The following is a 22,291-nucleotide window of genomic DNA, read 5'->3' as shown; positions in this document are numbered from 1 at the left end:
ACATGGCCCACTTGTATCGAGGGCCAAAAGGAAAAGCCCCTTTTACCAGCACAAGTTGGATGAGCATCAGGCTCTTTATCTGGCAGTGCCGGGCTCAAGCCCTTCTGTGGGCAGCTGGCTGTTAATTTGCCTTGTGCCCCAGGAGCCCAGAGAGTCCTGCCTGCAGCTGGAGCAGTGGCCCAGGTCCCAGAATGTGGGATAATGCCCTAGAAAGGAAAGCTCACAGGATTGCTTTCCTCAGCTGGCCATGATCGTACAGTGGTTAGTACTCTGCACTGTGGCTGCAGAAACCTTGGTTCAAATCCAAGTCATGGCAGTGATAGCCCAGCTCAGGGCTGGTACTGCTCTTAGTTTCCCCAAAAGGGCGGTGAAGCACTGCAATGCGTTACCTGAAGAGGTGATGAAATCTCCATCCGCGGAGGTTTTTAAGCCCTGGCTTGATGAAGCCCTGGCTGGGATGATTTAGTTGGGGTTGCTCCTGCTTTGGGGAGGAGGCTGGACTCAATGATCTCCTGAGGTCCCTTCCAGCCCCAGGATTCTGTGGTTCTAAGCCCATAGCCACAGGAATGGGCCTGGAAAACACAGGGTCTGGCTGGTGGAAGCTTTGTGGGGCCAGGTGCTGAGAAAGCCCCGGGCAGAGAGAGGGAGTCCTGGGAGACACAGGATCTCCAGAGAAGCAGTGACAGAGTCCATGCTGCCAGCTGAGGGTGAGAGGTATCCAGAGGGCAATGCCAGCCAGCCCCAAAGGGTGAGCGGCAGGTGGGGAGGGCTGGAGCTGGCAGCTGGGGCTGGAGCCATTGTTCAGGGCTCTGCTTCCCTCAGTCTGAGTTCAATGTCAGAGGCACCTCCTGGGGCTGCCTTACTGAGGCACAGCCCTAAAGCTCTCTGAGGTGCTTCCCTCTCCTGTCCTGCGTGACAGTGAGTGGGGTGACTGGTGGCTGTGGGAGCCAGGTCTTTGGCCCAGCCAGATGGAAGGGTTCAGGCAGGTCATTCAGTTCTTTTCTCAGAGCTCTGCTTGTAAAAAGGTGACCCCAGAGGGGAGGAGCAGGAACCTGGGAAAGATGCAGCTCCCTCTGACCTTCCTGGTGCCGTGTGGCTTGTGTTTCCTCTGTCCCAGCCACAAACTGCCCAGCATGGTGCCTGGAAGCCTCAGGGTTATGTGCACAGGAATGGCCAAACAGATCTGCTGAGCCTTCAGCTGTACCCAAAGTTTGCATTACCCCTGGTTCAGCCAGGGGATGCATCCAGGGCTACTTCTAACACTTGACTCTTCCTTTCGGTAGGGGTGTGGTGATGAGCGAGGCTGGAAGATGCTACTGAGCTGCTGCCATGAATATGCAGTGCATCATTAGCATAATGGTGGACATGGAATTTGAAAAGTGCCACTTTCACATCATGCACCGCTGTGTAGACGGGGGCCTATCAAAAGGACCCCCCCCCACCCCCGTCTTCAAAAGCACCATCTTCCGCTTTGGTTTTAGGAAGGGGCTGGTGCAGGCACAGCTAAAGTGATGTGTCAGGGCCTGCCCGCACTGCACAGAGTTGTGAGTGGAGCATTTGAAGTGGATAGGGAGAAAGTTTGGGTGTGTGGATTGGCTGTTTACAGTGTAGGACTGCTGCGCCTGAGAGGCAAAGGGCACTGCTCCATCTACTTGAGCTGGGACATTTAATTAACGGTTGGTTATGAACTGTGGGTGTGGTATTTTCACCAGCTTACGCCGTATGACTTTTCTGACTCTTTCATTAAAAGTTTTTTTCTACACTCAGATGCTGTGTTTGCGAGTGGGGGAAGCACCCGGGGGGGGGGTGACTTTCCCAGGCTACTGGGTTGGGGCTCGAGTTGGTTCTATGTGAGATTGATGAAAAGGGACCCCTAGATAATGAACCCGGCTCTTATTGCTGCCGACTCTTTGTGACCAAAGGGTAACATTACAAAACTGTAGCCTCTCTGATCAGACTGAGCTCCTTCGTGAGCGCCTCAGAAATCAAAAGTGTGACTATGCACCAATCTGTTTCATGGAGTACTGGAACAGGAAGGGTGAGACCTGAGCTGCCACCACCACTGCACCTGGGGCAAACCTGGAGCTACCACACGGGGCCCAATTCTGTGCATCCCACCTGCATTGACTCCCCCAACACCAAGCAAAACTGTAGCAGCTTAGATGAAACATTTTGAATAATTTATTCCCACAAAAAGATCAGTTGTGGGTGTTGAGCGGTGGTATTGATACAGGCGTCCAAAACTGTTACAAAAGAAAGAAAAGGCAACTTCTCATCTAATTCCTAAATCTTCTCATGCTGAGCTAGATGGGAAAGTTTCCCTTCCCATAACTTCTAGTAGTCTGTGCTTATTGGGCTGCTTTTCCAGTTAGGTCAAATCAAAGCTGTCTTTGTCTTGCCAACATTGCTGTTGCCTTCAGTGAAGGTGCAGGAGGACAGAAGAAATGATGACGTCATTGTCCCTTATTTTACACTTTCCTCCAGGTGCCAGAAAGATCCATGGTGTGTCCGAGAGCCAGGCAGCTCCTGGTGTCCAGCCCAGCGAGCAGCTGCCTTTCGTGGGAATTGTGAGCCTGTTTCCTACAGCTCCCTGGCTGGCCAATGGCTGGGGATGGTGAGTTAATATCTGGTGGGTGTGGGTCACTCCTTTGTTGCTACTGCAGAGTTAGTCCATGAGGCATTTCTCAGATTCACAACAAAGAAAAAACAAATCCAAAGGAAGAGCAAAATTTTGTCCTCCAAGGTAAGAAATGTACATTGGTGAAAGAGAATTTTATCCCTCGTTATTCCTAAGTTTCGTACCTCTGTTGCCCGATAGGTAATGCCTTAGCTGCTTATCCTTGCAAGTGTGGGTTCAGATCCTGTCTGGGGTAAGCCCACTCCCCTTACTGGGAGTCACATGGTAAGTGGGGAGAAGGGCTTTTGAAAACGAGGCCGGGTCTTTTCAAGCGGGGCCTGGAATGTCATTTGTTTCACCACTGGCGTTTTTGAAGTTCATGAGGCTGCCAGTATGTTAATGAGGTGCTGCATATTCCTATCACTGCCTCATTAGCATCTTCTCAACTGCAAAATTATCATAAGCCCTCTAAAAGGAGGGCCGAGTGTGCCCACAGCCTGCTTGTATCAGATAGAAGTGGGGAAGGAGAACGGGGCTGCCTGAGAAAAGCAGATCCTGACAATAGGCCACAGTGGGAAAGGAAGAGACTCAAATCTGTGGGCAGTCAGGAGTGTGAGACTCCGGCTACCACCTGCCCCCAGCCTGAGGGAGACTGATGGAGTGAGCTCTCTTCCACAGGTAGCACAAGCACTCGCCTGCTCCTGCCATGGGCTTTGCTGTACCACTGCATGGAAGCAACAGACGCTCTCTTTTGAGTCATTGATCTTCGGGCCCCTGCAGGACAAACCCTCCTTCCCCAGCTCCTTTCCCTTCCCCCGTCCAGAATGGTTTCACAAATGGTGTCTAATTAAACTTTCTCTCTCCAGATGCACCCCACTGCTGCCCCCCCACTGACCTGGCTTCTCCCACCCACAGAGCTACCGCTGCTAGGGGAGGCAAATGTGCTTGTAGGACAGCTCTGTCCCATCTGCCTGGAGCCTCATCAGTGATGACAAAGGAGGGGAGAACCTCCTGAAGGACACCACGAAATCCATCAGGTGTTTCTGGGTTTGCTCTCAGTGGCAGTGACTCCTCTTTGGGTGTTATGCATATGCAGCACCTCATTAGCATAATGGCTGCATTGGGAACTTTAAAGCTGTTGACTTTGAAGCAGTGACAGGCAGTGTCCAGTGGGCACTTCACAGTACCTGCTGAAATGCCAAGTTCCCTGACTCCCAAAGGTAGACTGCAGTTGCTATTTCGTGGTACAGCAGTACAGCTATTTTGAGTGTGGTGTTCCGGTTCCACTTCCCCTCATTGTGAGAGGCGAACGAACCCTTCGGAATGGGCTGCAAATTTGAAATAAGGTGTCTCCAAAGATGCAACCTGTGTCAGTTATTTTGAGATGCACCTGCAGCCTTTCTCTCAGTTACACCTGCTCAGCCTGTCAGGGCCTTTCCTCTTAGTTTGGTGCCACTCCCAAAATAGCCCATCCAGAGCAGAAAGCAGCTGGCCGTGCGACACTTACGTGAGGTGTGACTGGTGCAGAGTCCCTGTCAAAGTCCCACCTGAGACTGTCCAAGCGGCAGCCAGACCAGAGCACGTGCCTGAAGCCAGCCCCAGAGCCTTTCGGAGTAAGTGAAAATCCAGCAGGGAGATGATTGAACTGCACCACGGGCACTGTGGCTGCACTTGTGGTGAAGACGTGCTCAGTGATCCATGTGTCTGGGTTTTGTAGGGGCTGACTAAGAAGGTGCTGCTGGTGTAATAGTTTGCAGGGCTCCTTCCAAGCAGTCGGTCTGGGTCCAATTCCCAGTCAACACAACCTACCCTCTTTCCTTCTGTTGCCACAGGAATTGAGCTTTCGGCAGTGGAAAGAGGAGGTGACCCCCTCTGGGGGCAATGGAGGGGTATTGGGGTTCTAAGCTACGGTGCCAGAGCTTGTGGGCAGCTTTCCTGGAACACACAACTCCTTTAATGTGGCCAAATGGCCCCAGGAAAGGGTAAAACGAGGCAGCTGGTCGCTTGGGTCTCCAAGGGGCTGCCCAGCAGGGAGGTGGGTCTGAACCCCCTGCACACGCAAACAAGCGAGAAGTGGGGAGGAGAAAAGGAAAGTCCAGCTGCCTGCCGGGGACTGCGGCTGCTCAATGCCATCTGGGGCTGCTCTGCTCCAGGGGTGTAATGGTGGAAATGCTGCTGCTGCTTTCCCAGCTGTGCCTCTCACTGACAGTCAGGGATGGTCTTTGTTGCTGCCCTGTCTCCATTTCCTACATCAGCTCTTTCCCCTCCCCTGGCCCAGAGACCCTCAGTTATGCCGGTGTGTTTCCCATCCAGCCCAACGTGCTTCTCCCAGCCAGATGCTGACAGAGGTGAGAAGTGAAAAGACGCGACTTACCCCTCCCCCACAAATGGCTGCAGATCACTTTTCCCACACTCTGCCCCAGGGCTGGGCTGGGTCTCGCCTCACGCGCTGCACAGGGCTGTGACGTCGCCATTTGCAATGCGGGCGCAACGAAAAAATAGTTCACAAACTGAGAAACCTTTTCTCTTTGTCACAAGGGGCAGGAGCAGGAGGAGCTTCCTGTGCAGGGCAACTTCTCAACAAACCCAGAAACGCTCCTGGGAAATCTCTGAGCTGGCCACACAGCGTCACTTTTCCCTCTTCACATCACAGATTTCCCATAACACCTTTTAACACAGAACCCCCTGTTCTTCTTCCAGCACTGAGAACACCAGCTCTGAGCAACTCATCTCCTCACTGCCCTCACCCCTTCATACTCCAACCACAGGAACCTGATGTGAAGGAGAAAGAAAAACTGGGCTCTTGGCACCACCACCTTTTCTGCACACCCACAGGAGGAGGCCAGAGCCCTCTCCCAGCAGGCTGGAGACCATTCCCACCAGCTTCTCTTCCCTGCTCAAAGCTGTGAGCTAAGTGAGAACATTGGACTCTCTGAAGTCTACCAAGTGGCCAAGGGAGGTTAAACCCACCACCCTCTTCTTATGAGCACAAGGAACCAAAGAGCTGAGCGGGCCAGGCCACCTGAAGAGTAGCTTGGAAGTGGCACTTTCAGAAAGGACTCGGAGGCAGGGACAGTCCCATTGAGGGCTCAGGAAGAAGGTGGCTGAATTAGGAGAGTTTCTGCCACGCAGAGGAGTCAGCTCAAGGGGCAGAGGGTTCAGTCCCTTGTCACAGCTGCCCTTCCCCAGCTCCAGGCTCTGACTGGATTCTTTTCAGTGCTCGTGTTCCTCTCCCTTACCCACAAGAAGAAAACATATGTGGGCAAAGACCTTAAGAGAGGCACCCCTGCAAGTTGCACCCAGGCTTTCATGTTTACAAGGCAGGTGCTTTTGCCAGCTAGGCCATTGGTGCCGACCTGCATTTGCTAGAGTTTTGTAAATCATCTCTAGGACTGTCTACAACAACACCTTCTAATTCCCCAGCACGGACACTGGGGTGGAGGGAAGCTGGAGTTACAGGCCGGGGGACAGAGAGGGTGGACGGGGTTAAAAATGCCCCTTTCACTCACTGTCCCCTCTGCAGAGTGCAGGTCAGAACCCACCAACCTCCCCTCCTGCCCCAGTGCCAGGATATCTGCAGCAGAGCCTGGGGTCCTGCCCGTCCTTTGCCCCCTTGGCCTGAGTCCCCACAACTCACTTTCATTCGGTGCTCCCCACTCCCTCCTTTCTCCCTGTTCATGCCCCAGGGGCAGGTGGTGGGACAAGGCGTCACCAGGCTCTGAGACAGTCTCTCCTGTCACTCCCTGGGCAGGGGATGGGCTGAGCTGGAGCTTTTCAGGGGTGAGAGTTTGATGAAGAGTAACTAGAAGAGAATCTCTTGGCAGGTCTGTCTCCTTCTGCCCTTCAGTCCCACTTGCTATACTCCATACAAACCTTCGGTCTGTTACCAGCCCAGGGAAATCATTGCTCCCCAAGGGCGAAGGCTGACTTCACCAGCTTTCTCGGTGTGAGACCTTTGAGCAGGGCCAGGGGCTTGGCAGACAATCGACTGCCTCCCCGGGGCTCTGGGCTTTTCCATGAGATCCCACTGGCAGCCTGGGCCCAGATTCCCCTTATGGGCCCAGATGCCCCACAGCCCCTCTGCACTGACAGTCACTCCCCTGCAGGGAGTGCGGAGCTTTGTGGCTGGGACTGGCACTGGGGGCCCAACTCAGCGTCCTTCACCCTGAGGGGAGGCGATCTCTGTGCCCCTCCACCAGCCTGGCGCTTTGGTTTTGTTTCACTCTAATGGTGCGTGAGTGTTCATGAGCAGGGGTTTCTTAGCACTTCCACTGTCCCAGACCGAGTTGCTGATCGGGAGCCAGCGAACTGGAATCCAATCACGCCCTGAGAGGTAGCCAGTGCCTGCAGCAGGGGAGCCATTCAGCATTGCCAGGGAGGGCTGCCCCAGGCTCACCACATCACACCAGCTTCAGAAGCACAGGGATCTCTGGGCACCCTGCCAAGTTCCAGACCACCAACCGATTCCCCAACCCCTGCAGCCAGTTAAGCCAAAGACCTGGCTGCAGCCGGCGGGAGTCACCCCCATCTCACTCTTACATGGGATGAGAGAGGGAAGCAGCACGGAGAACTTGCCAAGGCAGCACCAGCAGTTCCCTTTGAACTTGGAGTGCAGGGAGCAGAGCCCAGAATGGTGGCCTCCAGCCGGCGAGTCACCCCACTCTCACTCTCACACAGGACAGGAGAGGGAAGCCGCTCAGAGAGCTGCAGGGCTGTGCCTCACACCAAGGCAGAGGCAGGAGGTGGGCCAACAAGTCAGTGACAGGTGAGAAGATTGCTGTGTAGAATGAGAATATGAAGGCAAGAAGGAAACTGCCCAGCCAGGGGGTTGAACCCATGACCCTTTATTTAAAGAGCACATTGTCTTCCAACAGAGCTCACCAGAGAAAGCTTTTCTCTTTTCTGTCACACAGTCAAAGGAGTTAAGTGTGTGTAAGTCAATTGCATGTGGCAAAGTGTTCACAAGTGCCTGACCAAAGTCTCTCCCTTGCCCTCAATTGGGTGTTCAGGTCTCTGTGGGGAGACACAGCTTCAAACCCCTCTCCTGACACACCCACTTTTTGACCACAAGAAACAGCCTCAGTTCAACCTCTCCAGTCACATTAGAAAAGTCCGTGCTCAGGATTTCTCTCAGAGGCCTTTTCCCGCCTTCTCCCTCTTCGGCAGAAGAAAACGTGGCATTTCCGCACACACCAGAGTGTTAGAAGAGGCAGAGCTGGGTGACTCCAACGGCCCATCTCCTCCCACTGGGGTGTAGAACTCAGAGAATCTCTCTGAACACACCCCAAGACCACAGCACCAATGTCCTGTCGTGGATGTACAAACAGTGAGTGTCTCTAACTCCTACCTGGGTTTTTCCGAGCCAGTCACCTGCACAGAGGGCCCCGAGTTGTCAGAGATGGGCTGGAACTGACACAGGGGCTCCCCGGTCCCCCTGCTCTGCACAGAGCTGACAAGTGAGGAGAAAGGCTGGTGGAAAGGCAAAGCTGAGGGCCCCATTCCATGGAGTCGAGCTCCTGTCGGCTCCTGAGATCTGAGATCGACCCTCCTCCCTTGGCCTCTGGGAGAGAACCGCAGCCAGCTGGGTGTGTGCTCCTGGAAGAGACGCCAGGGGTAGAGCAGCAGCTGAGGTGGAGGGGGCAGAGCTGGGGTAAGTGAAAGCAAAGGAGTGATGTTCCTCTGGGGGTTTGTCTGCTATCAGAGCTGTTCAATCCATAGGGCAAAGGCGGGGGTGGCTGCACTAGAATCATAGAACAATAGAGCTGGAAGAGACCTAAACAAGCCATCAAGTCCAGCCCCCTGCCCGAGGCAGGACCAGACCCATCAGATCAGCCCCGCCAGGGTTTTGTCAAGTTGAGACTTAAACATCTCCAGGGATGGAGACTCCACGACTTCCCTGGGGAGACCGTTCCAATGCTTCACCACCCTCCGAGTGCAAAAGTCTTTCCTAATGTTCAACCTGGACCTTCCCAACCGCAACTTGAGTCCATTGTTCCATGTTCTGCCATCCGTGACCACTGTGAACAGCCTCTCTCCAGCCTCTTTGCAGCCTCCCTTCAGTAAGTTGAAGGCTCTTATCAATTCCCCCCTCAGTCTTCTCCTCTGCAGACTAAACAGTCCCAGTTCCCTCAACCTTTCTTCATAGTGTGGCGAACTGTGTAAAGTTAGCGTAACTAACATGGCTTCTGTAAGGCTAAGAGCCCATGTGATTAGCTCTGCTCACTTGCTGGCAGATCTGCAGACAATGGTATGACCTCACACAGGAATGTGCAGAACGGACTGTAAGGAGCTGGAAAGAAGTGGATCTAACTGAACTGGGAGTACTGGTTCGTCAAAGCTAAGATGTTGAAGAATTACCGCTTGAGAGTTGGAACATACCTGGTTGTTCATCCGTTACTATAGTCTGTATCCAATCACAAATGTATCCCAGTAACTGTGTTTGACCAATCAACTGTATGCAAGTTAAGACTATAAATGATCCATTACTTTGTTATACGGGGTCCCTCTCTCTGGAGAGGTACCTTATGTTCAAAATAAACACCTCGTAATTCTACCCCAGAGAAGCCTCTGTGTCTCTCAGTTAGCCGAACACTGTTGGTTCTGTGACACTGACTCACCCTGCAGCCTGTGGGCCCCCTGCTCAGTGATGCCCAGAGAAAGGCTGTTCAATGCTCGTTTCTCTCCTGCTGCCTGGTAAGGAGCTGGGCACTTCCCAGCTGGCACAACAGTACAGGCAGAATATGGCCCCTGGCTGCCCTAAATGCTGTGCGGGGAGATCCTGAGAAAGAACAGTGGTGAGCACACAAGGCTTGGTGCAAGGGGCAGGTCCTGGGTGGGTTGGGCAGTGGTGGGCTCGAGGGGCTCGCGGTGATTCTTGGGGCAGCAGGAACCACAGTCCCTTTGTGGCTGAGACAGGGATGTGGTTCATGGCTTTGGATCTGGCTGGCTCTGAGCACCTGGGACCACAAAGCCTCCACCTGCTTGTGTAATGGGCAGATCTGAAGCAGTTGTGGTAAATATGGCATGAGAGGTAGTTGGGGGAATGGTTTATGTGTCAAATAGCAGAACCTCATTATGTGTGTGCACAGCCTTTGTAGTTTAGGTGCGGGGTCTGTCTGTCCGTCTCTGCTACAGAACTTCTGCCAGGTTTCTGGGTCACACTCACAGGAGACTGGGCAATACACTGGCTACCCTGCTTGATGGTCCATCCTGTACCACCTGCTATCTTGTTAGCCCATTGGGAAAACAAGGGGTACAGCTGAAGGCTCAGCAGGTCTGTTTGGCAGTGCCCATGCACATAACCCTGAGGCTTCCAGGCTACATGCTGGGCAGCTTGTGGCTGGGACAGAGGAAACACAAGCCACACGGCACCAGGAAGGTCAGAGGGAGCAGCATCTTTCCCAGGTTCCTGCTCCTCCCCTCTGGGGAAACCTTTACTACAAGCAGAGCTCTGAGAAAAGCACTGAACGACCTGCCCCAGATGGGGGTGTGCTGCAGAGGGAATATCAGGCCTGCAAACTCCCCAGCACGGCGTGGAAGAAGGCTTCTGAAGGCTTTGTATGCCTGTGACCTGCCTTGTAACACCTCCCGTCCTCTTCATGTGCATTCTCTTGATCACAAACTTTTGTTTCCCACACTGCAGGGGTGGGCGGCAAGGGGCCTATTGGGGTCAGAAGAGCGCTGTGGACATGCGAGTGGGGAGTTTAAATCACTTCTCACTGCACCAGAGCCTTCAGCAGGAGAGATACGGCATTTCCAGGGAGGGCTGCCCCAGGCTCACAAGATCACACCAGCATCAGGACTGCAGGGATCTCTGGGCACACAGCCAAGTTCCAGCGCACCAGCCGATTGCCTGAACCCTTCCATCTGGCTGGGCCAAAGACCTGGCTCCACCAGGCGCCAGTCACCCCACTCACTCTCGTGCAGGACAGGAGAGGGAAGCAGCTCAGAGAGCTTTAGGGCTGTGCCTCAGTAAGGCAGCCCCAGGAGGTGCCTCTGACATTGAACTCAGACTGCAGGAAGCAGAGCCCTGAACAATGGCTCCAGCCCTCCCCACCTGCCCCTCACCCTTTGGGGCTGGCTGGCATTGCCCTCTGGACACCTCTCACCCTCAGCTGGCAGCATGGACTGTGTCCTCATTGCTTCTCTGCAGATCCTGTGTCTCCCAGGACTCCCTCTGTCTGCCCGGGGCTTTCTCAGCACCTGGCCCCACAAAGCTTCCACCAGACAGACCCTGTGTTTTCCAGGCCCATTCCTGTGGCTATGGGCTTAGAACCACAGAATCCTGGGGCTGGAAGGGACCTCAGGAGATCATTGAGTTCAGCCTCCTCCCCAAAGCAGGAGCAACCCCAACTAAATCATCCCAGCCAGGGCTTTGTCAAGCCAGGGCTTAAAAACCTCCAGGGATGGAGATTTCACCACCTCTTCAGGTGACGCATTGCAGTGCTTCACCGCCCTTTTGAGGAAAATAAAAGCAGTACCAGCCCTGTGCTGGGCTATCACTGCCATGACCTGGATTCAAACCAAGGTTTCTGCAGCCACAGTGCAGAGTACTAACCACTGTACGATCATGGCCAGCTGGGGAAGCATTTTAGTGAGCTTTCCTTTCTAGGGCATGTAGCTTTTGTCTGGCCCTGTCGACTTGTTTTTTTACTTCTCCTGGTAGGTAATTCAGGTTTATGAACATTTGGTAAAGTTCTTGTAGTTTTTGGTCTCTGTCAGTTGGACCAGAGCAAATGCGATTGTACCTAAGAGCTTGACTGTAAACAATGGATCTAGCCACGTGTGCAGGATGGAAGCTAGAAGCGTGTAGGTAAGTATAGCGATCAGTAGGTTTTCGGTACAGTGTGGTACCGATCAGGCCATCCTTGATTAGTACTGTAGTGTGCAGGAAATGTATCTCTTGCATGTTGTAATCGAGGTATAAGTTGATGGTGGGGTGCAGATTATTAAAGTCGCTGTGGAATTCCTCTCCATGGTACAGAGATTCTAGAAGAATTCCACAGAGACTTTAACAATCTGCACCCCACCATCAACTTATGCCTCGATTACAACATGCAAGAGATACATTTCCTGCACACTACAGTACAGGGAAAGGTTCCAGGACTGGTGTTCCTGGGGTATAGACTGTGGCTGTTAGTGAGGATCCTCATGAGGTTGGGAGGTTGTCTGTAGGAGAGAACAGGCCTGTCACCCAGGGCCTTCTGGAGTGTAGCATCCTGATTAAGGATAGGTTGTAGGGCGGTTGTCAAAGGAGTCACTTGGGAGAGGGCTGTGCTGAAGCTCGAAAGGTCTGGGGCCCATTGCCGGGCTTGGGGAGGACCCTTTCCTCCTGGGCGGAAGCAGGGCTTTGGCTGCTTTTGGGAGAGTACAGCTGCCTCTTCCTGGATTGGCTGGTTGAATTCCAACTCGAAGGAGAGGCTCTTTTTGTCCTCCCCTTTGCCAAACAAGAGAAGAAAGGAAACACCCCCTGACAGAGCTATCGAAAGGCGGGGAGAGGGGAGCCGCCGCTCTGCCCAGCTAGGCCCGTCTGCATGCGTCGGGGCGAGCGCCTCCCGAGCGGATGGCATTTCAGGGAAGAGGCAAAAGAAGAACGTGGAGGTTCTGTAGCCCACTGGGCTCTCGTGTTAGCCAGGCCTGCAAAATGGCTCCCGCTTGAAAGCAGACAGAAACACGGCATCTCATCCTTGCTCATCCCTTTTCTCTTCCGGCAGGCGCTTCGGTTTCTCCCGCCGGCCTGTGCTCTACCATCACCTCCCGGCCCAAGACAACGCCCCTTGGTGCCATCGGGAGCAAACTAGAGGCAAAAGGCCAATCAGCTCTTCCCAACAGCTTTCAGCCTTGGCCTCCTCTGCCCTTGGAGGCCAGCTTTTCCCCCGGCCTGTTTTCCTATACTTGCCAAAGAGGAACTAGAGGAAAGAAGCAAGCACCACTAAGAAAGATGGGGTGGCTTTCGGCTCAAGACCCAGCGCCAAAGCTGCAGCTGAGCCTCTGTTGCTCTCCTGTCGCCTCCGCTAAAGCTCCAGGGGAGAATCCAGGTCTCGATGGAAAAGGCTGGAAGGGACATTGTCTGTGGGTGTCCAGCAAGGTGAAGGGAGGGCTGGTCATAGTGTGATGGACCTCAGTGGGAATTTTGGGAAAGCCAGCTGGGGCTTCCGAGCTGGGTGTGCGGCTGGGTTTGTTGGGTTACATCACAGTGGTTTTCTCTTCTGAGGTGTGGTGCTTTTTGTGGGGGGAACTTTTATCCCCATGACACACCTCATGCAGGAGCCGTTGCTCTTTGTGCCAAGGCATGTGGCTGGGATCCAGGACTCAGGACCCTTTCCCAAATGTACATATTCCCCTTCCACCACACACATCTGACACTGTTCCACTTCAGACTCTGCAGCCTTCACTTTCCCTGGCTGGTGCCTCAAACGGCTTGCATATGTGGGGGCTTAGCTCAAGTGGTACCTCCTCCCCTTTCAGGTGCGGCGAGAGTCGGTTCCATGTCCATATCCTCCCACTGCTGGTTTTCCTTTCCCAGGAGCCCAGAATTGTCAGCCTGCAAATGTCTCTCTCTTCTGCAACATTGGCCTCCCTCTTACTAAAACCAGCCACAACAAACTTCTTCAACCTAATTTTGTCGTACAGACATAGCCAGAGGCATTTGAACCAGGCTGAATGGGATTTCTCGGGTGCCACGCAAGTCTCTGCTAAAGTGTGTCCGTGTTTGTTTGGCTTTGGTAGTGGATTCCTGTTTCTATAACTTTCTCGCTTCCTAGAGAGGGAGTTCTTGAGGTCAGAAGACCTGGCAAGGAAATGAGAAGCAGAGAAAGCCAATGGAGCTGCTGTGGAGTGCTGGTGCCCTTGGGAGAGTGATCCTGCTGCTCCTACCTGAGTAAGGAGTGCTGTGCAGTGAGGGCTGGTAGCTCTGGGAGGCTGGGTCCAGGGATGTCCAACCCTCACCTGCTCTGCTTTCTTCTTCATAGGTTTTTTTTTTCCCTTTCATGAAACTTTAACACTTGAGGGATAGTGGGGAATAACAGCCGAAAAGGATCTGGGAGTTGGAGTGGACGAGATGCTGGACAAGAGTCAACAGTGTGCCCTTGTAGCCAAGAAAGCTAATGGCATATTAGGTTGCGTCAAGAGGAGCGTTGCCAGTAGATCCAGAGACCTGATTATTCCTCTTTATTCGGCTTTGGTGAGGCCGCATCTGGAGGACTGTGTCCAGTTCTGGGCCCCCTTTTAGAGGAAGGATGTGGATACACTGGAGAGGGTCCAGCGGAGGGCGACCAAAATAATTCGGGGGCTGGAGCAAATGACTTTTGAAGAAAGGTTGAGGGAATTGGGACTGTTTAGTCTGCAGAAGAAAAGACTGAGGGGGGACTTGATAAGAGCCGTCAGCTTACTGATGGGAGACTGCAAAGAGGCTGGCGAGAGGCTGTTCACAGTGGTCACGGATGGCAGAACATGGAACAATGGACTCAAGTTGCGGTTGGGAAGGTCCAGGTTGAACATTAGGAAAAACTTTTTCCACTCGGAGGGTGGTGAAGCATTGGAATGGTCTCCCCAGGGAAGTCGTGGAGTCTCCATCCCTGCAGGTGTTTAAGTCTCGCCTTGACAAAGCCCTGGCGGGGCTGGTCTGATGGGTTTGGTCCTGCCTCGGGCAGGGGGCTGGACTCGATGATTTTTTTAGGTCTCTTCCAGCTCTTTTGTTCTACGATTCTGTGATTCTACGACCACACACGCTCAGAGCCTCCTACACTCACACGTTTACCCAGATGAACCCCCACTGCTCTTAGTGACAGCTCTGTGGGAAGCTTTACGATATATTTCAACAACAGAGAACAATTTTTCTCTTCTGAGCTGTGAAAACTTCGTCTTTCTAAGGCTACGTCTGCACAAGCCAAACACTTCGAAATGGCCATGCAAATGGTCATTAACAAAATGGCCCACTCCATTAAAGTGCCGGCTGACAGCTCAGCAGCTCCAGCTCGAGCAAGAGTGTATCAGATTCACACTGGTGTGTCAGTTCGAGGGGACTGTAACTGCGCCTGCTGAGTCGCATGGGAGGGAAACCGGCATCCATTGCGTCTGTGAGCTCCAGCTCAGACAGAGAACTTCTGCCTGGTTCTTCTCTCTCCTGCAAGTTGTTCAGGGACAGAGCTCATCAGCGCCCTTGCTAAGAAGCTGTAACGTTTGCAAGTTCACCCTGGTTATTGACACAACTTTTTGTTTCTGCCGCTGCCTAAAGCAGGGTCAGCCAGTCAATCAACTGCTCTGGGACGCTGCCAATAGGGCTGCAGAAAGGAGTCTCAACTCGGGGCTAGACACCATGGGGAAGCGGACAGGGCGCTGCAGACAGGGGAGTTTCGGAGGCAGAGCAAGTGATCCTGCCGCCGCAGAAGCTACCAGGTGAGAGCGCTGGCTTTTGGGGCGGGTGAGTGCGTGAGTGAGTGAGTGAGTGCGTGTGCTTAACTGTTTGAATTTGAACTGCCATTTTGATTTCACGTGGGTGAGTTTCAGTTTCAGTTTCTGAGGCGGGTGGGATGCCTGTCTCACCTTTGTTCCCTTGATTGCCTTGATCAGCCTTCCGCTGTGTGACTCCCAGGGGAGAGGGCCTGACGCAGGCCAGTCGGCTTTGAAAGTCAGAGGCAAGGGTGACCAGGGGAGAGACATGGACAGGGAGCTGCAGACGGGGACATGAAGAGGGAGTGTGACAGAGGGAGGCCTACGATGGTTAGGAAGACCCCCAACACCTGTGCGAACACGACTCCTGTCTCCTCCACCTGCGCCTGTAGCCAGACAGACTGCCTGGCCATGGGTGCCTCTGCCCAGATGCTGGTGCGGCTTTGCAGGGACTGTGGCTTGCAATTCCCACTCACTGATACCCAGGCTGGGGGCACCATCCAGCGTGAAAGGTGCCTGCTGGTGGAATCTCTCAGGGGGCAGGTGGGAGAGCTACAGGAGGAGATGGCCAGGTTGAGGAGTACCCGACTCCACGAGCAGGTCCTGGACAGTATTCATGTGGAGACAGCTGAGGTGACTGTCCCAGGACACAGGACGGCTGATAAACCACTGGTGGAGGAGAAGATAGATCGGGGGCACCGGCAGCTGGTTACTGCTGGCAGCAGGCAGTGTTCCACCCCTGCTCCGAACCCTCCCGCCGTGGTACTAGGAAACCGTTACGCGCTGTACTTGATACAGGAGACAAAGAATCGCCCCACACAGCAGAGGAGAAGCCTCGTGCCCCCATGGCTGGGAAGTCTGCTTCCACCCCTGCGAGGAGGAAGTGCAGATTAGTGGTGCTCAGGGACTCTCTTCTAAGGGGGAAGGAGGTGCCCATCTGTCACCCTGACAGTTCATCTCGGGAGGTGTGCTGCCTGCCGGGGGCCCGTATCCAAGACATTACAGAGGTGTTGTCAAGGATAATCCGTCCCTCTGACTACTATCCTGTGCTTCTTATCCACGTGGGCACTAATGATATGGCAAAGTGTGATGCTGAGCAGGTCAAGAGCGACTTCAGGGCTCTGGGGGCACGGGTGAGCGAGTTTGGGGCACAGGTGGGTTTCCTTCCAGAAGATCCCCGCAGGCCACACGTCTGCATATGTACTTCGGAGTCAGGAAGAGCTTCTTCTGGACTCCGAACCATGTGCTGATATGCTAATGAGGTGTGGAAAATTTGCATCCATGCCTCATTAGCATTTTCCAGATAACTCATTAGCCTGAGGCTTCCAGAAGAAGCGGCACCTGTCGACACAGCCAAAGGCTATGTCTGCACAGCAGCATTATTCCTGAGTGAGCTATTCCAGAAGAGGTATTCCAGAATAGCCGATTCCAACATAGCACAGCTACACACAATATCAAAACAAAAAGCAGTCAAGTAGCACTTTAAAGACTAGCAAAATAGTTTAAAGTGCTACTTGACTGCTTTTTGTTTTGATAGTGTATAGACTAGCTCGGCCTACTCCCTTTTACTACACATAATATGGATTTCAAAATATGGCTCAGCTATTTTGACATACAGCAGCTGCAGACACCGAAGCCTATTCTGAATACAGTCATTGGAAGGACTATGGCTTATTTTGAACGAGGCGCTATTCCCTCTCTACACAGTCCCTATGTCAAAAGAGCTTTTTGAAATATTCAAAATAGCTGTAGTCATGACCCCAAGACACACTCAGCCAGGGCTCTGCTCTCTCTCTCTCTCTGTTTCCTTTGACATCCTGGCCTTAGGCAGGAAAAGTCTCTTCTTGTCCTCAGCTCTCGTAGAAGTGAAGAGAGGAGAAATTGGTATTTCCATCATCCTCAGAGAGTGGAAGTGGATTTTCTTCTCTTCAGTTCTATCCCCACCTGCCCAGAGAGGAGAGAAAATAACCCTTCCCCAGCTGACTGTCCCCCTCAGCACCTCTGGGGCACCTGGCATTGGCTACTGTCAGCAGACAGGACACTGGGCTCGATGAGACTTTAGTCTGACTCAGTATGGCCGTTCTTATATCTTATGTCTTTCCACATCAGCTCCATCTGTGCACTGGGCCTAGACATGAATTACGTATATCCAGGGGACGGTAAGGAAATGGGGAGCTCAGCATTCCTGTTCCTCACTTACACAAGGACAAGAGATGGAGGGTCAAAAAGGTGATGGGAAAAGTGTTACTGAGACGGGGGAGGGGATGGTGTGTGTTGAAGGGCTGGATGGAGATTTCTGCTTGGAGAGTTCTGATTCTTCACACCTGACACTTGTCTAGCCAGGGCAGTCGGGGCAGGTGAGCATCAGTTACGAGATTGGTCTCACATGAAAGGGCACCAGAGGCTCTCTGTAGGTATTTGGAAAGAACAGAAAGAGGGGAACTGCTGGCTGGGTATTAAATATTCAGGAGTTTTCTGCTGCCAGTTTTCTTGAGAAGCCGGCAAACACCCACAGCCTGGTGGTGACGGCATTTCTACCACTACTCCACTGGAGCAGAGCAGCTCGACTTGACTTTTCCCCTCCCACATCTCATTTCCATGTGGGAAGGTCTGTTTTGGAGACACCTGAAGCTCCTGGTGACCAGCTGCTTTGCTCTCCCCTTGTTCTGGGCCCCTTTGACCACAGTAAAGGGGTTGCACTTAAGCTGTCTGAAAGCTTTGGCCAACAGATCTTTGCTCACACCAAGCACCACAAGTTAGAACTCCAACACCCCCCATCTCACCAAGCAGCAAATCATCCCTGCTCTCCAATTCCAACAGAGCACTTGCTGGGGGAAGAGGAAGTAAGAAGCAAAGCTGTGCTAGCTGGGAATTGAACCCAAGCCAATTCCATGGAAAGCAGCCATGCAAACCCCTACACCACCAGCACCTCTTTGTGGGTTGGGAGGGGGGCTAAAAGGGCAACATGCAGAAATATGAATTACTGACCATGTGGTTTCCATCCCACCCTGGCTCTTTTTTCATTAGTTGTAGGCATCCTTCGATCCCAAGGGATCCTGGGTTTGCGCCCCAGCTGGACTGATTCGCGCAGTGTCTCCTGTGGCTGTGCAATCCAAGGCGGGAGTGGCAGTCCTTTCCGCACAGTGAGCAGCAGGAGGCAGACGTCGCTCTGGGGTCACGGGCACGGACCTCTCTGAGGGCTCTCCTGCCTTCCGCTTCCTTCACCAAGGTAGTTTCATACATAACAAGCGCTTCCTTCACTCTCTGTTTCCAGACATGCCTGTCTGAGGCGAGCGAATGCCAGGTGTTCGCACTGATAGAGAGAGCGCTGAGGTCACACTTGCACGTGTCCTTGTAGCGCAATTTAGGTCACCCTTTCGGCCTCTTTCCAGACGCCAGTTGGCCGAAGAGGAGGCGCTTCGGTATTCGGCCATCCGTCATGCGTGAGACGTGGCCCAGCCAGCGCATACGCCTCTGTTTGAGAAGGGTGACCATGGAGGCGGTGCCCTCTCAAGCACTGCGCTACTGGGGACCTTGTCCTGCCATGAGATACCGAGTATGCGCCTAAGGCAGCGCATGTGGAATGTGTTGAGCCGCTGCTCTTGTTTTGAGTGCAAAGTCCATGTTTCACTGGTGTACAGCAGTGTGCTCAAAACACAGCTATCAAGTGACAAGTTGCCCCAGGGCCAGTGAACCTCCTTCTCCCCCACCGAGCATTCACCAGGGTCTCTGGCCTTCAGGAAAAAAAAGCCTTGGAGCTGTGATGGCCAAGTGGTTAAGGCATTGGACTTGAAATCCAATAGGGTTTCCCTGCGCAGGTTCAAATCCTGCTCACAGCGAAGGCTGTGTTTTAGCCACATCCTGGAACCAGGACAATGCAGCAGCACACACCCTGAGACACTGCCCAGGGGCTGTCTGTGACCAGTGTGTGCAAGAGGGCAGGGGAGACTGTGGTGGGGTCACTGCTCTGGCTGCTGCTGGGCCCAGCTGAAGGCTCAGCAGGTCTCTTTGGCCATGTCCATGCACATAACCCTGAGGCTTCCAGGCTACATGGTGGGCAGCTTGTGGCTGGGACAGAGGAAACACAAGCCACATATCACCAGGAAGGTCAGAGGGAGGCTGCACCTCTCCCAGGTTTCTGCTCCTCCCCTCTGGGGTCACCTTTCCACAAGCAGAGCTCTGAGAAAAGCACTGAATGACCTGCCCCAGCTGGGGGTGTGTTGTAGAGGGAATATCAGGCCTGCAAACCCCCCAGCACGGCATGGAAGAAGGCTTCTGAAGGCTTTGTATGTCTGTGATCTGCCTTGTAACACCTCCCGTCCTCTTCATTTGTTTTCTCTTGATCACAAACTTTTTTTTCCCCACACTGCAGGGATGGGCGGCAGGGGGCCTATTGGGGTCAGAAGAGCCCTGTGTACATGCGAGTGGGGAGTTTAAATCACTTCTCTCTGCACCAGAGCCTTCAGCAGGAGAGATACGGCATTGCCAGGGAGGGCTGCCCCAGGCTCACAAGATCACACCAGCATCAGGACTCCAGGGAGCTCTGGGCACACTGCCAAGTTCCAGTGCACCAACCGATTGCCTGAACCCTTCCATCTGGCTGGGCCAAAGACCTGGCTCCACCAGGCGCCAGTCACCCCACTCACTCTCGTGCAGGACAGGAGAGGGAAGCAGCTCAAAGAGCTTTAGGGCTGTGCCTCAGTAAAGCAGCCCCAGCAGGTGCCTCTGACATTGAACTCAGACTGCAGGAAGCAGAGCCCTGAACAATGGCTCCAGCCCTCCCCACCTGCCCCTCACCCTTTGGGGCTGGCTGGCATTGCCCTCTGGATACCTCTCACCCTCAGCTGGCAGCATGGACTGTGTCCTCATTGCTTCTCTGCAGATCCTGTGTCTCCCAGGACTCCCTCTCTCTGCCCGGGGCTTTCTCAGCACCTGGCCCTACAAAGCTTCCACCAGACAGACAGTCTGCTTTCCAGGCCCATTCCTGTGGCTATGGGCTTAGAACCACAGAATCCTGGGGCTGGAAGGGACCTCAGGAGATCATTGAGTCCAGCCTCCTCCCCAAAGCAGGAGCAACCCCAACTAAATCATCCCAGCCAGGGCTTTGTCAAGCCAGGGCTTAAAAACCTCCAGGGATGGAGATTTCACCACCGCTTCAGGTAACGCTCTGCAGTGCTTCACCGCCCTTTTGGGGAAAATAAAAGCAGGACCAGCCCTGTGGTGGGCTATTACTGCCATGACTTGGATTTGAACCAAGGTTTCTGCAGCCACAGCGCAGAGTACTAACCACTGTACGATCATGGCCAGCTGGGGAAGCTTTCTCGCAAGCTTTCCTTTCTTGGGCATCACCCCACAGTCTGGAGCCTGGACCACTGCTCCAGCTGTAGGCAGGACTCTTTGGGCTCCAGGGCACAAAGCAAATTAACAGCCATCTGCCCAGAGAAGGACTTGAGCCCAGCACTGCCAGATAAAGAGCCTGATGCTCATCCAACTTCTGCTGGTAAAAGGGGCTTTTCCTTTTGGCCCTCGATACAAGTGCAGTCAGGGCAGCATTAGAGGAATGTACAATGTTAAAGACGCCCACATTAGAAAAGGCTGGGGGAGTTGCCTCAGGTGGGAAGCAGATGGTTCTGTCTTTTGCTGCACTTCTACATAACACACGTTCTCTGTGCTAGAAAGTGCCTCATTCTTCTGGAAAAAGAGAAACCTCTGGCTTTTTACAATGTGTCTCCTTTGACGCAAATAGAGCCCTCAGCCTACTACCTACTGTCAAAGTTTGACTCAGACTCACAATTTATCAAACCACTCTGTTTTATTAGCAAAGCCGCTCTGCTAATGCATTTAGAAGTGAGCCCCCTGAGTGGGGCTTGTGTCTCTTAATTTATACAGTTGTTTTTGGAGAACAAGTTACAGACAAGTTACAGACAAAAGAAGAAAAATATTTTAGTCACCACCCTTCGAGATCCCTGAGACCAGTCAGGTATCTTCAATTACATGCCACCCTTAACAATCTCCTATAACAGCTTCCAGTTAACTTAACTAATTGCCCTTCACACCTTCCATTCTGATGCCTGCTTCTTAGACGTGCTGGCTCCATCTTAATTGCTTCTCCATTCAAAAGCTAACTGTCCCTACGTGTGCTCCCTCAGATACTTTGTAACATGTTTTGGCATGCCCTCTCATATACAATGTGTCCAGCATGTCCCCTTATACAACGTTATACTTATACAATGTTATACTTATACAACGTTATACTTCCACAATCCCCTCTTTTGGTCAAGGCTACGCCCATGACCAACGACTTACTGGATTCCATACATCAATCGTTCTTTTTCATTACTTTCACTGGTGACATTTAACAACATTAGATTAGCACTCTGGTTAGGGGTAACCTGATGGATGGTGTGTCTTGTGCAGTTTTGGATACAACAAGAAATCAATTGAAAACACACAAAGATTATTAGAATTCCAAATAGGATAGTCAGGATTCCTTGAAACAACCAGTTTCCCAGACTAGAGAAATTGAATAAGTTACTTATCCATTTCCACAAGGAACTTGGTTCTTCGTGGGGAAGGTATGCAATTTGCTCCAGATGGCTAGCACGATTTAGTACCTCATTAGTATTATCAGGTATGTATATGCAGCATTCTGTTCCAATTAGAGCACAGGTCCCTCCTTTGGCTGCTAGTATCATATCTAATGCCCGACGGTTTTGGAGGGCCACTTGTCGGACCGCTCCTGCTTCTTTGGCTAGAGCTTTTAAGCTCTCTCCTGTTTCATTGGCCATGATCTCAACCACCGCTTGTAACCTTAAAAGCCTTTTTGCATGGTGGATTACCCCCCCTACTGGGACTAAAGAAATGCCAACAGCTTCTTCCCAAGTTAGGGGGCTTATGTTATCCACATACCATTTAGCATCTGGCAAGTCCCTCCTTTTTCGCCTGAAATTACGGAGGCGATTTCGTGGGAGGGATTGAAGCACCCGGAATTGTGGGAAAAGCTGAGCAGGATAACAGATACCTGACCAATTTGCTGGTAACACAGTGTAAGCATTTTCCCCACAAACCCAATGATGTCCCATTAAAGCTGGGAAGGGTTGACTGCAACCCTTTGACATGTAAGAATTTACAAAGGAGGAATAGTATCCCCCAAAGGGCACAGGATGATTTTCACTGGGAGAAGAGGTAGCATTTACATGACATTTGTAGATGGTGCTGTTTTTCTCAGGGAGGCTGTAGGGGGAGCAAGAGATTGAATCTTTGGTTTGATCCCAGGTTGAGAGG

General features: G+C 52.7%; 4 non-coding genes across 4 annotated transcripts; 2 read left to right on the top strand and 2 right to left on the bottom strand.

Moving 5' to 3' along the window:
* The first annotated feature begins 244 nt into the window (after positions 1 to 244).
* TRNAH-GUG (transfer RNA histidin (anticodon GUG)) lies at positions 245 to 316 on the top strand. Its single transcript has one exon. It is a non-coding gene; the product is annotated as a tRNA-His (tRNA).
* A 10,803-nt stretch (positions 317 to 11,119) lies between these two features.
* Positions 11,120 to 11,191, bottom strand: TRNAH-GUG (transfer RNA histidin (anticodon GUG)). Its single transcript has one exon. It is a non-coding gene; the product is annotated as a tRNA-His (tRNA).
* Positions 11,192 to 18,764: 7,573 nt separating this feature from the next.
* TRNAS-UGA (transfer RNA serine (anticodon UGA)) lies at positions 18,765 to 18,846 on the top strand. Its single transcript has one exon. It is a non-coding gene; the product is annotated as a tRNA-Ser (tRNA).
* A 1,393-nt stretch (positions 18,847 to 20,239) lies between these two features.
* Positions 20,240 to 20,311, bottom strand: TRNAH-GUG (transfer RNA histidin (anticodon GUG)). The gene has a single exon. It is a non-coding gene; the product is annotated as a tRNA-His (tRNA).
* Between the last annotated feature and the right edge of the window lie 1,980 nt (positions 20,312 to 22,291).

This window comes from Carettochelys insculpta, chromosome 7 (assembly GCF_033958435.1).
Source record: "Carettochelys insculpta isolate YL-2023 chromosome 7, ASM3395843v1, whole genome shotgun sequence".
Lineage (NCBI taxonomy): Eukaryota > Metazoa > Chordata > Testudines > Carettochelyidae > Carettochelys > Carettochelys insculpta.
Note: the sequence above shows the minus strand (reverse complement) of the source record. Positions and strands in the feature narration are given on the sequence as shown.